At 48.4% G+C, this 15,880-nt stretch overlaps 1 protein-coding gene and 1 long non-coding RNA gene across 9 annotated transcripts in view; one reads left to right on the top strand and one right to left on the bottom strand.

Annotated features, from left to right (window-relative positions):
- Positions 1 to 4,769: 4,769 nt before the first annotated feature.
- LOC125083977 (uncharacterized) lies at positions 4,770 to 7,047 on the bottom strand. Its single transcript, XR_007122423.1, has 3 exons — positions 6,450 to 7,047; positions 5,956 to 6,089; positions 4,770 to 5,104 (listed from the first exon to the last, which is right to left on the bottom strand). It is a non-coding gene; the product is annotated as an uncharacterized LOC125083977 (long non-coding RNA).
- A 50-nt stretch (positions 7,048 to 7,097) lies between these two features.
- The window catches only part of SMARCA2 (SWI/SNF related, matrix associated, actin dependent regulator of chromatin, subfamily a, member 2), a 181,196-nt gene continuing 172,413 nt past the window's right edge, over positions 7,098 to 15,880 (top strand). For 2 of the 8 annotated variants that reach the window (XM_047701031.1, XM_047701024.1), the window contains exon 1: positions 7,098 to 7,227. The gene's annotated coding sequence lies outside the window, so the exon portion shown is untranslated. The other 6 variants (XM_047701029.1, XM_047701030.1, XM_047701027.1 and 3 more) reach the window with 6 other exon arrangements.

Here is a 15,880-nt window from a genome sequence, read left to right as displayed (position 1 = left end):
ATTCCCTTGCTTTCCTTCTTATTTAAGAAAAGTCTATGACCAAAAGTCCCCAGTCTTCAAAATAGTAAAATTCCAACAGATACCACAATGTCTCTGGTGAGATAAGCAATTGTATATTCACAATTCCAGACCAGATGTGAGCTTTTCCTCTATGCCCAGCGTTCAGTAAAGTCAGGAACTATTTAGCTGAGTTTATCTGAAGGGGAGATAAAAGATAGAAGCTTCCTGCCTGGCATTAAACCTTGCCCCATGCAGAATCCAGATGCTTGCAACCCTTTCCTCAAACTTTGAATATTTGTTGTTGGTTTTTTTTTTTTTTTTAATATTCATCACTTTCTGGCTGGTGACACCATTGAAGACTACAATAAACCATATTGTTGTGGAATGTGCTTTGTCCCCACCTGCGGAGAGACTGATTCTTTTTTTTCCTCCAAAGCAGATTATTTATCTCAATTTCTTTAAAGAGTCATCTAAGGTAATTTTCATGGTTATTTCTGTTTTTATATGTTCCTGGTTTATTTTCTACTCTTCCCTTGAATTTACATAGAACGACTTCAGGCACAGGAAAAAATGGCCTGGATTAAACAACAGCAGATTGCGCTTTTGCGTGTTGAACTTGAAGCAAGAATCTGGTGGGTGATGTGTTGGAAGGCAAGCTGGAAGAGGGTCGCACACACATAAGATGCAATGGACGGCAGCTGAAAAGATAAGTCTGGTAACAGCCGAAGGTGGTCTGAAAGTAAAATGCTGCCATAAAATCTCCTCCAGCAGCGTGGAAAGGAGACCCACGGCATGTTTTGTCCCCGTAGTGTGTGGTTGAGGGGCTTGGAGATGACCTAAGCGTCGCACTGGTACAGAAGCATATCATCATTCAGAGAAACAGAGGGCAGTGGGGACAGTGGCCTGCCAAGGAGAAGTTAAAATACTTGAACAATAACAATAAATAACAATAATAACAATACAATAATAACAATAAAAACTTTCAGCCTCTGGATTCTTGTTCTGACCCCCAAAATGCACCTGCCCAGAGAGGCGTTGAAGCCTCGGAGATAAGTTCACGACAACATTTGTAAAACGCCTTCTTGTCTGGTCAACAATGTATAATGGAGTATTATTGAAAAAATTCTTCAGAATGAAATTATCCTCAGAAAGCCCATCTCCAGAGACAAATGAAGCCTTCCTTTGGGCAGTTAGGAAGCATTTGAATTATCTAGAGAAATACTGAATTCTAAATGGTTTTTCTAAGGATAGACATGATTGGACATAGAAAGTGTACCCGCTTTATTTTGTGAAAGTTAAGGGAAAGGTTAATTTCTTATCAGAAAAGTCCCCTAGATCGTTAATGCTGGTGATAGCTCGCTAGCAGTGCTTCTTATCCCCTGTGCTGAAGATCTCCTGGAGGATCTGACTGAAGGTACGGACTGCCTTTGCAGAAAGCACATCTCAACATGATCACGGAATTTCAAACACGGTGTCGAGGGATTGTCGAATTCGCCAAAGATCATTTATATTCCACTGCCCCCCTCCTCATCCCCTAATGGGTTAAGAACCCTGTATTGATGATAAATGTTGGAACAAGTTTTTACATGAGCAGCATAGAGCACGCCGAGTCTGGAGCTTTACCAAGCTGGGTTAAAAATTCTGACTTCATCGCTTAGTTCTCTTCAAGTCGTTTGATCACATTCCGCTTGCAGTTAAAAAGGAAAAGAATGAAATAAGGATAGACCATGACTTATGTCTATTAATTCGTAATGCATGTATTTAGTATTACTATATCAAGTGTATCATAAAACATACACAAAATAGAAGTTATAGAAGACCGAGATGAAGATGAGAAAATAAAATACCCCGCTAATCACGATGATATCATCCTCTATCAGTAGCTAATATCTCACGGAAAAATAGGTGCTCAGATCAGAATTCATCATTAATGACAGTTCATAGAAATCCAAATTGCAAGTAGTCTCGCAAAATTGTGAATGTTTTTGACCTATTTCTTGTCAGATCCAATTAGACTGTCATTGTTTTCACGTCTCCGTATGGCTGGCGAAAAACTCTTAGAACTGAAAGTGGCAGATTTGATCTTGATTTTCACCTGTGAGTGCATTATTGGATTTATCTCAATCTTCGATTTCTTTGAAGGAATCTTTGAAGCCACTTGTTTTCCAAATAAGAGAGTTAATTGGTTAAAACCAGACAAGACACTTTGCGGAAGGTGTGAACTTTAGGCAGTGTCAACACCCTGAAGTCAGTGAAAGAACGAGACAGGAGCACTGTCACCCCTCCCCGGGGCTCTTCAGTGAGTACTCCTCAGGTACAGCCCTGGGCACGTGACCACTTTCCTGGGCACCTCGTAAAGGTGCTACTTGAATGAATATAATGAACGTTTGTAAAGCTCTTCTCTTTTTGGTCATTATATATTCTTTTTTTTTTTTTTAAGATTTTATTTATTTGACAGACAGAGATCACAAGTAAAAGAGAGAGAGGAGAAAACAGGCTCCCTGCCGAGCAGAGAGCCCGATGCAAGGCTCGATCCCAGGACCCCGGGATCATGACTTGAGCCAAAGACAGTTGCTTAACCAACTGAGCCACCCAGGTGCCCAAGAAATAGAATTGCTTTCTTTCTTTTTTTTTTTTTTAAAGAATTTATTTATTTATTTGACACAGAGAGAGAGATCGCAAGTAGGCAGAGAGGCAGGCAGAAAGAGAGGAGGAAGCAGGCTCCCTGCTGCGCAGAGAGCCCAATGGAGCAGGGGTTCCATCCCAGGACCCTGAGATCATGACCTGAGCCGAAGGCAGAGGTTTAACCCCCTGAGCCACCCAGGCACCCCCAAGAAATAGAATTTCTAATGTTCTTCCCAAATCACAGTGAACTGCCTTGCTCACTCCACTATGGAGACCCCACCTTAGGCAAATTATTTAATGCCTCTCAGTTTCTTCATCTGTAAAATGGGGATAATGTCACGTAACTCAGTCGGATCAAGTGGACAAAGGGCATGGGTCAAGGCCTGTGCACAAACCCTGGCCTTTGATTTAAAGGAGAAATAAAAGGAGATACTATTATAACGATTACTACTCTATCACACGGTTGCTAAGTGTACTCATGTTGCTCCTAGTCTAATTTAAAAACCACACAAAACCTCCTCTCAGTGCCCTCTATATGACTTTGAGAGCTGTAGTTTCTCACCTCCAACCTCGCCCCCCGAAACAAAACAGAACAAACCAAACAAAAGCATATTAGCCTTTTCAGCTTGGAAAACAGTGGATTCTGAACACTTAATAATCCTGTTCATTAGCATGAGAATTACTATTTGGGAAGAGCCCTTAGATCCTATCAGATAATTTTAATATGGGGGGGGGTTGTTTGCTTTTTGGTGTTTTTGCTTTGTTTTTAAACAACATACAATGTACTAGACGCCTGGCTAAGTGCTGAGGTTTCAAAGATAAATTGAACTTGCTCTAGGCCCTCCAGGCACTAACCATCTAGTGGAGGATACCAAACAAATAATTGCATCAAAGTGGTAAGAGCTATAATGGAGGTACACACTGGTTGCTATGGGAGCAGAGTAGGCTAAGCAGTTTCTTTTGCCTGGGGAGAGCAAGGAGGGCCACCGGAAGGAGGCTGGGCCATAGCTGAGTCTTGGAGGATATGACTGGGAATCTGCATTTTGGTCGGAGGGAGGTATATCCAGTATGGCCCCTTAGAAACCTGCGGGTAGACCAGGTTTCTGGCGCTGAGGGGTTTGAGGAAGTCAACGACACCGGCAGAAATCCGTCTGTGCTCAGCCTTGGATGACATGCTATGACTGAAATTTATCACAGAATGGATTGGAAATAGACAAAGGCTCTTAAGTGAGAGGGTGATACCATCACAGAGAACAGGGTGGATATTTTGGAGGAATGACTGACAAAACAAAATCTCTTGAGACGGTTGGGAAAAAGGAGAAAGAAGAGCTTTTACCTCTGTAGTCAATTTACTTGCTAATGCTAAACTCATCACTAAAGTAAATGTCGGCTAATTCACTTTTGTCCAAGAGCCTAAACAAGTTTAGGCTCCATGACTGTAGAAGAAGTATTCATTTCCTAAGAGTCTGACTTGTTCCTGTCGGAAGCCAGGCAACACTTCAGCCAGCCATTACCAGTTTGCCTGGTGGGATTACAAGCTTCTAAACGTTGTACGAGGAATTGTTCTCTATGAGGATGTTATAGCCAGATACCAATTTTTCAAACCCAACATCCACTCTAAGCAGAACATCAACCACAGCCGACTTACATAACAAGTGAAAGTGGCCATACAGACATGAAAGAGCGACTTCCATCTCTTGATGCCAAACTAGAAAGAGAAAAGCAAGTTCAGAGAACACATCATGACTCATCAAAGTCCAAAAGGAAAAGCTTCACGCACACACAGCAACCCGCGCAACCTCTTGGGGTCCTTTTAGCCTGCAACCATATTGGCTTTTGTGTGGATCTTCTGCGAGACAAAAGAACCCCATCATTTTCCTCCTTAACATCAGTTGTTACATCAGTTGTTACATGTTGCTTTACCTAAGAGATGAAGCTTCTGCTCCATGTTCTACAGGCTTCCCCCCGCACCCGTACTGAGTGAACGCCTTTTCATTTCTCCTGAGTGTAGGCCTTACTTTCTAACATTTCTACTTTCTGCAGCGCATGCCACAAACGAGACGATTCTTCCGAGGGAAGACCAGAAGGGAGAAGGTGATGCTTTCTTAGACCAATACGAAGGGAAAAGGAGACGCAGTATCTGCATTTAAGCTCTGCTGCTAGAGACAGATTTTATTTTTCAGTTCCCACAGTTGAGTATAGAATGCATTGATACCAGTCCTTCCAACCACTGCATCAAAATTTTATATGAGCCGAGGAATATACAAGTGTAGCAAAGCAAGCGTTTTCTTGTCCACTCTCCCTCTGACAAAACGCCGGGAGGAATGGCCAGTCTCTTCCTCCAGTGTCTTACTAAGATGATTGTTCTGTCTTTGAAATGTGGCATGGCCGGTGAAGATGGAATCCTAAAGGGATCAAAGGTACTTATGCACAAGGAAGGATAAGTGCGAGGTTGGTGTGCCAGAGAAACAAATTGGGCCTGAAAAAAAAAAATTAGAACCTATTATTAGCTAATGTAATAAGCATTGCTATTAGGTGAGGGCCCTCTTACTGACAACTAGATTATCTTGCTATATTATTAGTTGTGGATTATGAGGCAGTTAGAAGTTATACTTTTACTACATTGCTAATTTCAAGGTTTCTCGATGTTTGTTTCCTGGGTAAAAGTTATCCTGGCATATTCTCAGGCAGAAAAACAAGTTCTAACAGTCAGTCCTTTAGGGCATACTCTATCCTATTTCTCTTAGATGCGTTCTCTTTTGTTATCCTGAGGTTCACTTTGGGATAGATGGGAAAGTATAACGCTGAAGTTATCAAGCAGGTAACAAGGCCTTAGAAACTACTGGATGGCTGACTTTGACACTCCTTGGCTCCTGAACTTGGTGGCCTTGCAAATTCTGCTTCCCCTCGCAGTGGACCAGCCACGTAAACAGATTTTGCCATTTCATGAGCCGATGCAGCCTTGTTTCTTGTCCTCCACTTCTCCAGTGCTTGGTTCCCAGCATCCTAGAACTGTGTTTCAGACCCGCCTGCTCCAAGAGTCAATTCTGCAACTGCAAAATGGTCTTAAAATAGGATTTTACTCTAGGGGGAAAATCCTCAACCAAATAGCCACAGTGCACTTTGAATGACTAATTGAAGCCATTACATTACAAAATAAGGGATACATCATTCTTTTCATAACACTACCATATAGGAACAGTTTTAATTTTAAGAGTCAAGCACTTACATTAATCTGAGTCTGAAATAATAGGCCCCTGATTTAAAATCTCCTAACATTCTTTCACACTTCATAAAACTAAAAATAAAATTGTCTCAGCAAACACTGACCTATTCCGCCAGCCAAAGAACTGTATTTCAAGGAGAATTGGAACAAGAGGTCGCCCAACTGCCAAGTACCGGCAAACTACTGTGCGGAGCCTTAATCGCTCTTAAATGCGAGGTGGGAGAGAAGAGCCTGTGGACTGTACAGGATAAGAGATTTATTCCCCTTTTTAAATCAAAAGCAGATTCCATGCTTCAGCTGTCCCCTAAGCCGCCCGCCCCGCCCCCATGGGGTTGTTTTCCCGTCATTTTGTATATATTTTCTTCGAAGATGACAGGTGAGGGGAAGCTTCAAGTGTCCTATCTGGTCCACGAAGTAAACAGAGGGGTTAGGGTGGGCTTATTTATTTACAAGGCGTTCAGCCTCTCAGCTGTTTTTTTCCCTCACTGGCATTTGGAAGCTTGCCGTCCTCCAGAAAAGAGACAGATTTGGCAGGAATGTTCTTTGTGCCCGCCTCCCTTTTTACCGGGGAGAAAGGGGACAGATTTATAATTACAACCTTGAGTGGGGGTTGGGGAGAAAAAGTTTCAGCCGGCACGACGATGCCTGTTTTTTCTTTCACGGTCAAGACCGTGCCACCAGCCGCTCTGGTGCCCCTCGGGAGCCCTCCGCCTGTCCCCTCCCTTTCCCTCTGCAGGCTGGCTCCGGCAGGCGGAGGCACGGTTACATTCCAGCACCTTCTCCACATACCCCCAAACTACTACGCGCTATTACTACGGCTGCCCTGGCTCTCCCGGTGCCGCCTCCGCTTCCCCAGCCTCCCCGGTGCGGGGTGGGGGAGCCCGGCAGCGCCCCCGGCCCGGAGGACGGCGCGGAGAGCGATAACGGGCGCCCAACTCCTCCAGGGCTTGGGGCTCTCGGCGTCCTGCGCAGTTTCCCTGCTCCAGGCGCCTGCACGGCCCGAGAGCGGGCGCCTTGCAGACACACACGGATCCACGCATACAGTAGAGCTGTCTGGATGCACATTCTTGCACACCGCCCCCTCCTTCCCCCGAGCTCCCGGAGTCGCTGAGCGGGGCGAGTGACAGGCGCGTCCCGCCAACCCGCGCCCGGCCGGGCAGGGAGGAGCGGCGCGCGGGGCCAACTGCGGCGCGTCTTCCGGCGCCCGTGGAGGCGGCGAGGGTGGGACGCGGGGCGGAGCCGGAGTTTAGGAAGAGGAGGGGATGGCTGTCATCAATGAAGTCATATTCATAATCTAGTCCTCTCTCCCTCTGTTTCTGTACTCTGGGTGACTCAGAGAGGGAAGAGATTCAGCCAGCACACTCCTCGCGAGCAAGGTAAATATAACTTACAACTCCCTTCTCCTCTTTCCCCTCCCTCCGGCCTCCGGGCTGCAGCCGCCGCACGAACCCCTCCGGCACCGCGCCGCCTTCGCCGGGGATTATTCATTATTATCCTAATTATTATTTATTGTGCATGCACGGAGACCAAAACAAACAGGCGGGCCAACCGCCACAACAACAACAAAAAAGCCCGCCTCCTCCCCGCGGGCCTCAGGTGGAATGCTCTAACGACAGCTCCCGGGCGGCCGCGGAAGAAACGGGAAAGTTTCAACCGAACCTTGCTGTTCTAATAATAACAGTAATAATTACTACTTCGGGGAGGCTAGGGGCGGGGGGAATCCCCACAAACCACAGCCTTGACCCTAGGTAGGTAGTCAGCGATGCGCTGCCAACTCAAGGTTGCAACACACACACACACACACACACACACACACACACACACACTCGGCCAGGTTGCAATGCCCCCCCCCCATCCCCTTAAAGCTGGGGGAGGGGGACGGTGGAGGGGGGAAGGCTGGAGGACCCGGGAGGAGGATGGAAAGGCGACAGTTCACCCCAGCAGTCCTCCCCGGAAGAGTTGGAAGGGGAGCGGGAGAGGAGGGCGAGGAGCCCGGGCTGGCGGCGGGGCGCCAACGAAGGCGGCTGCCACCCGCTTCCCGGAGACTTGTTTAAAGGGCTCCCGTTGCCGAGACGCGAGCGGATCGCGGCGGGCGAAGCCGGAGCCGGCGCGCCGTAGAGGCGGCAGCCACCGCCGCGGGGCCGGTGCGTGCGGGATCGGAGGTGTCACCTCCACTTGGCGGGTTCTCTCGGGCGGGGATGGGGACGCTGACCGGTACGCAGGCCTTTAGGCAAAGGGGTTACCGGGGCGCTGCGCCCCGGGCTCTGCGGACGTCCCTGCCTCGGGTACCTGGCGGCCGCGCGGGCTCGGGTGTTGAAGTTCGGGGTGTCCGGCCCGGGCCGCACTGCCGGGAGGGCGGGAGGAGGCCCCAAAGAAGGAGGTCGGAGGTGCCCGCCGGGCTCAGTTACCCTGCCCTCCCCTTCCCGGGGTTTGTTTTCTTTTGCTTGGCGTCGTCCCCCAGCTTGAGCCGCGGGAACCTCGGGTGTGGGTCGCCCGCGATCGTCCGGGTGCTAGGGGCTCGCTGGGGCCCGGGTGAGCCGCCGTGGCTGCGGGCCGGGAGGCCATGATCTGGATAATCTTCTCTGCCTGACTGTCACAAACAGGACCCGCGCGCACCCGGGCAGCAGTGGTGGCGTTCGCCGGAGAAGGGGAAGGGCTGCGGGGGGGCGGGGGAAGGAGGGAGGGGGTGGCGAGGGCGGGAGGCGGGGAGACCGGGTGGGAGCCTCCTCCCAACGATGACACGCACCCCTTCCTTCTCGCTCCCTGCTTTCGAGTTTGCTTTATTCCCATCCCAACCTGATTTACCCCTTCCTCTGCTCTCCCCCTCCATCCGGCCGTCTTCCCTCCTCCCGTTTGCGTTGCAAAACAGGGCCATGCCATCTGCAAAGGTGTCGCGATGCACTTCCCCAAATAACCGGTCCGGCGTGCCAGTCCCTAGGCGCCCTCCGGCTGCGGGCGCACGCCGAGCCCGGTGCTCTGGGTGCCCCGCACCAGGCCTCGCCGCCTGGGAGCAGTTGCATCGCGCGGGGCGGGGCGCAGCAGTGCGGGCTCGGGGGGACCCCCGTGCCCTGGTCCCGGCACTCGGCGGGTTTCCGGTACACGCGGGGAGATCGCCGCCTGCTAGCGTCTTCGCGCTCGCCCCTGCCTCCGCCGCCTGGATTGCATTATTATTTTTATCCGGGTTGCAGCTTGCGGCGGATCCTGGTGAGCGCGGGGCAGGCCGGACTGCTGGGGGTGGGGGGTGGGGGTGGAGGGAAGTTGGACACGGATCAGGCAGGAAAAAAAAAAAAAAAAAGTTTGGCAGGGCCGCTAAGTAGGGAGGGGGGTGGGAGGGGGCGGCGAGCTCCCGCCGCTCGCGTCTCCGCGCCCTCGGGGCCGGCGCGAGCGTGTCTGCGCGTGAGTGTGAGTGTGTGTTGTGCGCGCCGGGGCCCGTGCGTCGCGAGCAGAGGCGCCGGCAGCCGCCGGGAGCCCCGGGAGGACCAGGCGAGGTTTGGTGGCGGGGGCCGGTGGGGGTGGCGTGTGCGTGTGGCTGTGAGTGTGAGTGTGCGCGCGCGAGCGGCAGAGAATCAGGAAGTCACAGCAGCGAAGCGCACACAGACATGTTTGATCGCCGTGACATGACGCGCGCGAGGGAGGAAGCGGCGGCGGCGGCGGCGGCGGGGGCCGGGCCGCGGGCTCAGGCGCGGGCCTAGGGCTCGGGTGGGGAGACCCGCTCCGACAGCCGGTCGCGCCGCCGCCGCAGGCTCGCCGAGCCCCGCGCCTCTTTTTGTTCCGCGTCCCCCAGGTAAGGAGCCTGCGCCGGCGCCGCCCGCCGAGTGCGGAGCTTTCCAGCTCTTTCCCTGCCGGCCCCCTCCGGGCTCCCGGCTCGCCTTTCCTGCAAAGTCAGGCAGGCAGGGGAAGCGGGCTCCTCGCCCTGCGATCGATGGCGTGGAAAACTTTCCAGCGGGAAGCCCCGCGAGGGCGAAGAAGGAGGCCTCGCCGGCTGCTGCCGCTTGTCAGTTCTTTCTCCTCCGGGTCCGGAGAGTGGAGTCGCTGCTGCTGCACATTCAAACTTCGGGCCTAAACGTGCCTGCAACTCTCGCAGGATTTACTCCGGCAATAAAAGAAATATGCCGAGTCGTCCCTTTGGTCTTGCCAGGCGTTTGGATTTTTTAAGAGAAGGAGACGGGCTTGGGGAGTCGAGGGAAGTGGAGGGGGCTGTTGTGCAGAATCCATTCCTTCTCCAATGTCTGCGCCGGGTGTTATGTAATTTTAATAGCACATGGGTGCAAAGCCCACACTGGGCTTCTCCCCTCCTTTGTTTATATAACTTTTGGGAGAGTTTTGCAAGGTTTCGCTTTTTTTCCTTCCTCCCCAATCTGGTGGACGTTGGTGCTTTTGAAACAACAAAGCGACGGGGGTTAATATTTTAGGGAGAGGTGTCATCATTGTCTCCTGGTCATTAGATAGACTCCATTCCTAAGTACCTGAAATGTTAGAGCCTGGGGGAAGCGTTAAGGATACACGTTCATCTCCTGCTTGGAGCGGTTATTTTTAACATCTGTGCGTCATGAAGAGCAGAGTTAAATTTTAAACTCCCATTTCAAAGGACTTTTTTATTTACACCTGGTCGTGCCGTGCTCCTAGGAGCAGAATGCTTGTAGGAACAGAAAGCTTGTTGCTGGCGTGTGGAGTAGCAGAGAATTTCTGCCGCACCAGCTAGGACTCAGAAGGCCCTGAGAGCTTGACTAAAATAAAAGCCATACCCAACAGCATGTGTGTGTATAGACAGATGTGCAGGTTCAGATATTTCGGTAATATTTTGCATCGGGTTTTTTTTTTGGTGTGGGGGGGGCACTGCTCCAGGCTTGTTTGCTCACAGTAGACCTGGTAGGCGTCCAGCTTACTTTGAGCACACTGGTGAAGTGTTAAGAGGTGTGGCAGGTCTTTATCCAAGTTGGTGTATTGTTATGCAAATCCTGACACACTCCCTCTTTTAGGGATCTAATTGCGCTTTTATTCTCCTGGACTTTTTTTTTTTTTTTTTTTTAAAGTTCCCTGACTCCAGTGTTTGCACTGGGAAGAAGGGATTTGGAGATACCTGTTAGGTACCAAAGATATTTATTGCAGTGGACTAAGGAAAAAATCCAAACCTGGGGACCGGGATCCATTTACCTGATTGGATGCATTAAGCAGAGGTGGTGCCTTGTGGGTAAAGAAGATTGTGAAAATAAATTAGGAGTTTGGGGTATCAGAACCCTTGAAGAATGGTCAGAGGGGAGGGAGTGTCTCCTTCAATGCAGCCTTTCTCTTCTGAGTGACAGCAGTGACATCCCAGCTCTGGGACTAGCTGCACGGTGGCGTCTTAAGAAAATATTCACCGCAAGAGTGTGTTCAAAGGAGCTTTAGATCTTTTCTTTTGTTCGGTTTTAAAGTGGTTTTTGAGCATTTCTTGTCAAGTTTCTTGAAAGGTGCTTTGACCAATACCTGAGGCTTGGAATTGACAAAAAAAAAAAAAAAAAGAATGCCCCTGCTTGTATTTTATTGCTAATGCTGGAATTATTTCTGACAGTGTAACTGGAAAGTAACACTTTGGCAAATAATTATTCAAAACTTTCTGTCTTTGATTAAGATCAGACATTTACAGGCCAATGTAAAAGCGTATCCCATTCTCTCTAGGAGACCATGGGATGCCCCTTATATTACTATAATATTTTGACATCTCATTTTAAAGGCTTTTTATTTATTAGAGCAAGATCAGAAAAGTGAAAACTTTCATAAGCTATAAAAGTGGTGGTGTCCTCCAGTGTTTTCCTGGCTTTTTTCTTTTTCTTTTTTTTTTTCCCCCTTTAGAAGTCTTCCTTTGTAAACAAGGTCTTTGTTTGTCAAACTGCCCTAGGTCAGCAGCTTTCTGATACTCCAGAGAAATAATAAATCATGATTGGTGACATCTTGACATGCTGCCATGAGAACTGAATTATCACAAATATAATGCTGGGCAGGGTTTGCCAGCGCTGGCCTTGTGAGGGAGTGTTGATAGGACCTGATTTCAACCAGCCCAAGTTTTGATTCCCACTGTTTGGGGTCAAGTTGATTTTCAGGGGAGCTACGGACAGTTTGTTGCTTAACATGAGTGGACTTGGAGAACTCCCTATAAATGAGTCACTTTTCTCTTCTGCACTGTTTCTGGTGAACAGATGAGAAAATTTCCCTAATGGGAAAGCCATATTTGGGAGCTACTTCTGATTTTTCTCTTGTCACTTTCTTGTGTGAAAGAGTGGTCTTCTGAATCACTCCTTGTCCTTAAATGTGTTCTATAGATCGTTTCAGACCTACAGAGGATGCTGACTTCTCTGTCATCTTGGGGAGAGTTTGCATGATGGGACTCTAATCTCTAGCCATTTGAAAAAGTCTCGGGTCATTCCGTAAGTAGTTGGGAGCAGAAAATAGGGATGGCAGTAAAGCTGTTTGGTAGAGTACTTAAGAAGGCCTGAGATGTTTATTTTTTCTGCATAGGAAGTCATGATTATATTTACCAGAGAATACAGAAGTCTAAACTCAGTGCTGCCTCAATCATTATGAAAGACAGCATATGTATTTTGAGGTTATTTATCAGCAAGTTAAATGGGATCTTGCAACGTGGGTTTGCAAAACTTTACACCTCATTGCTATTTATTATGACTTTGGGTTTTTGGTGTTTTTTTTTTTTTTTTTTTTTTCTCATGTGAATGTAGTACTTTTCCCTGGAAGTATTCAGGATACATTAGACTGTCAGTATTACAGGTTTTAAAGATATAGTCAAAGATGCTTGAATAATTATACCTCAGCAAAACATATCGTAGAGCTGATGAAATTCAGAAACCACCTAGCTGGGTCTTTACGATGTTGGATAGAAGCATCTTTTGATTTTAATTATGGGTGAATAACTTACTAATTCACTCATTTGGAATGATGGTTTAGATACGGAATACAGGATTTTGGCTGAAATATTGACGTAAGTGGTGCCCTTCTGGGCGTCTGGATTTATAACACATTATTATGTAATTGAAGCTGTGAATTGTGATGCTTTCTTCGTTATGTAAGACTTTCAGAACATTCACACAGTTATAATCAGGCTATATGCCTGTGTCATGTAAAAGCTTTAAAAATCACAGCTTTCTCTAGTATTTTCAGGGGCGTAAGCATCAACCCAAGCATCGGTTTTATACCAAGACATTATCTACAGCGATGCAAGCACTGATGTTTTAGAAACTTTTTAGGAGCTGATCTCCTCCAAATATGGGCCGACCCTTTCGTGAATTGTCCAGTGGATCCCCTAGGAGTTGAAATAAGTTTGAAGTTCAAAAACCATTAAATATAATTCTAATCCCCCCCACCTCCCCCCCTTTTTAAAAAAAACTGAATTCAGAATTTGGAAATTTAAAGTACTTAAAAATAGAAAACTCAGGGGCGCCTGAGTGGCTCAGTGGGTTAAGCCTCTGCCTTCGGCTCAGGTCATGATCTCAGGGTCCTGGTATCGAGCCCCGCATCAGACTCTCTGCTCAGTGGGGAGCCTGCTTCCCCCTCTCTCTCTGCCTGACTCTCTGCCTACTTGTGATGTCTGTCTGTCAAATAAATAAATAAAATCTTTAAAAAAAAATAGAAAACTCATATCCGAACAAAAAATACCGGGATGTATTGTTTTGTAGGTTAATAGTAACCCCAGGGAAATGGTCTGTTGGTTTGTGTTTGTGTTTTCCTTATTGAGGATGATTACGTATTTCTTCACCCACTTGCTGTTGCGTATCCCAATTGTTCTTGTCCCACTGGAAGATAAGTCACTGAACTTGCAAGTGGAATGGACAGGAGGGAAGCCCCCTCCCCTTCCCCCCCCACCCCGCACTGCTTTTGAAGTGGGCTCCTGTTGCCCTTTGTAGCGTCTGCAGCGACCCAGGGCCGTTGCCGCTGTACCGTACTCATACACGTGCTAAAATGCTATTTATTAAGCAAAGCCCATAACTCCGTGAAAAGTACACAATCTACAACTGAGATTTAAATCCACAATTAAATCTGCAGTTGTGTTTTCAAGAATATATCTGAGAATATGGTAAACCGCGCAGACCTCGTGATGCAGGGAGAGGTCAGGGGAGCTGTCGCAGGTCCGAGGGGTGGCCTTGTGGGCAGGGGTGGGGCACATGGGGGTACTGATCATCAGAAGAAAAATCCAGAGATTACAGGGACTGGTCTGAAGAATCCATGAGAAGACATTTGACCTGATGGCTCAGGGAGGAGGTTGGTGTTGGGGAGAATTTGCGGAAGACAGTGTTGGACGCGGTAGAAAGACTTGATCTCCGGACTGTTGCATGAATATTTTATCCGGTGCTTACTGGAGGGTTGTCTCAGAAGTTTTGAACGAGGGAATTCATGAGCAAAACCAGTTTAGATCGCCCTGTGGATTCGAGGCCGGGGTGGGTGTCGAAACCATTGAAAGGGTGTCCCCGTAATGTACAATTTTTGCGGCAGAGCTCAGAAGGTGTCTCCAAATGTGGTATTTTACTTGATTCACATCAGAATCGTGGTTGTCGCCGACGATGGTTTTGCCTAGTTTGCAGATGAAGAACTTGAAACTTGAAGCGCTCAAATGAGCTATGGTGGTGATTTCTTGTAAAGGGCATGTTAGCAGTAAATAGCCGTTCTCCATTTTAATTGCAGTGAACTTGAAGGGTTCCTACTTGAACTTTTGTGGCTACTGTGAAAGCCCCGGCAAGTGGGGCATATCAAAACCTGTCTGTCCTGTCCCTGAGGTTCATTCAGCAAAGGAGGGTTGAGCTTTACTGCGAAGTCATAGCGCACCTTCTCGGCCAGAAGAGTTTTTAAAATAGGTATTTCAGACTCAGATGTTTAGGTTTAATGTGTAAATGCAGTTATCTTAGCGGACAGAGAAGGAGGTGGCGACCATTATTTCTTACCAGCATCCCAAATGAGGCTGCTTGCACAGGGACCTCACGGAACCGAGGAAGGAGGGTTGTACATGTAAATGGACACACCTGTCAGGGGGGTGTGCTCTGAAGCGACCTGTTGTCCGTTTGGTTGGCGTAGTTTGGTTTTGGCCACTTGCCTAGCAGTTTGGGTTCAACTAAATGTTGTAGTGATGGCGATCGGTGATAACCTTTATAACTACCAAAGGTCGTGAGTCCTGCGTTGGAAGGATGCTCTGCCCTAGCGTTGTTTTGCTGAGGGACTTTTTCTGGTACTTTGGGTTTGCTCATAAGCATCCTCCTCCGAAGCCTTTTTCCTCAGTGGAAAGGTTGGCTCTCCTCTTGAAGGAGGTCCTGGGATTGTGACACAGGTAGGCCACCATCTTGAAGGGTGACGGTGTTAAGTGCCAGGTCCCTGAGTATCCCCCGGGGAGGGCAGGGCAGGAATTAGCTGTTGCAATGTTTGTGTTCTCTTTTGTCCCACACAGAGCTTCCCCTGAGCCTTGGCCAGGTCTGACTCTGGGCAAGGACAGTCCCAGGCCAGGTTATTTAAAGGGAAGGCAGCAGCTAACATCGTTTGTTTCCTTGACCGTTTGACAGAAAAGTTCACAGAAGCCGGACCGAGTACCGTTTTTTAATCCAACCCCTTTTTATTTTTGTTGTTTTTATTTTTAAAGATTTTATTTATTTATTTGAGACAGAGAGATAGAAAGGGCACAAGGCGGTGGGGGGGGGGGGGGGGTTGCAGATGGAGAAGGAGAAACAGGCTCCCCAGTGAGCAGGAAGCCTGATGTGGGAATCCATCCCAGGTGGGATCCTGACCTGAGCCGAAGGCAGATGCTTAACTGACTGAGCCACCCAGGCGCCCCAAATCCAACCCCTTTTTAAAACCTACTTGACTTTGAATGGGAAACTGACAGAAAGCACTAGGAGGAAAATGTTTTCTAGGCTTTTCTAGAATTTGGGGTCCAGTGACATGTCCCGTTGAACTTCAGGCCCGGCGTGGTTTTTCCCCGTGGTGTGTACTGTTTCAAGTTGCACGTCCCAGACGGAGGAGTGGGAGGCCTTTTGGTAATGTTTCGCTGTCTATCCA

Source organism: Lutra lutra, chromosome 13 (assembly GCF_902655055.1).
Source record: "Lutra lutra chromosome 13, mLutLut1.2, whole genome shotgun sequence".
NCBI lineage: Eukaryota > Metazoa > Chordata > Mammalia > Carnivora > Mustelidae > Lutra > Lutra lutra.
Note: the sequence above shows the minus strand (reverse complement) of the source record. Positions and strands in the feature narration are given on the sequence as shown.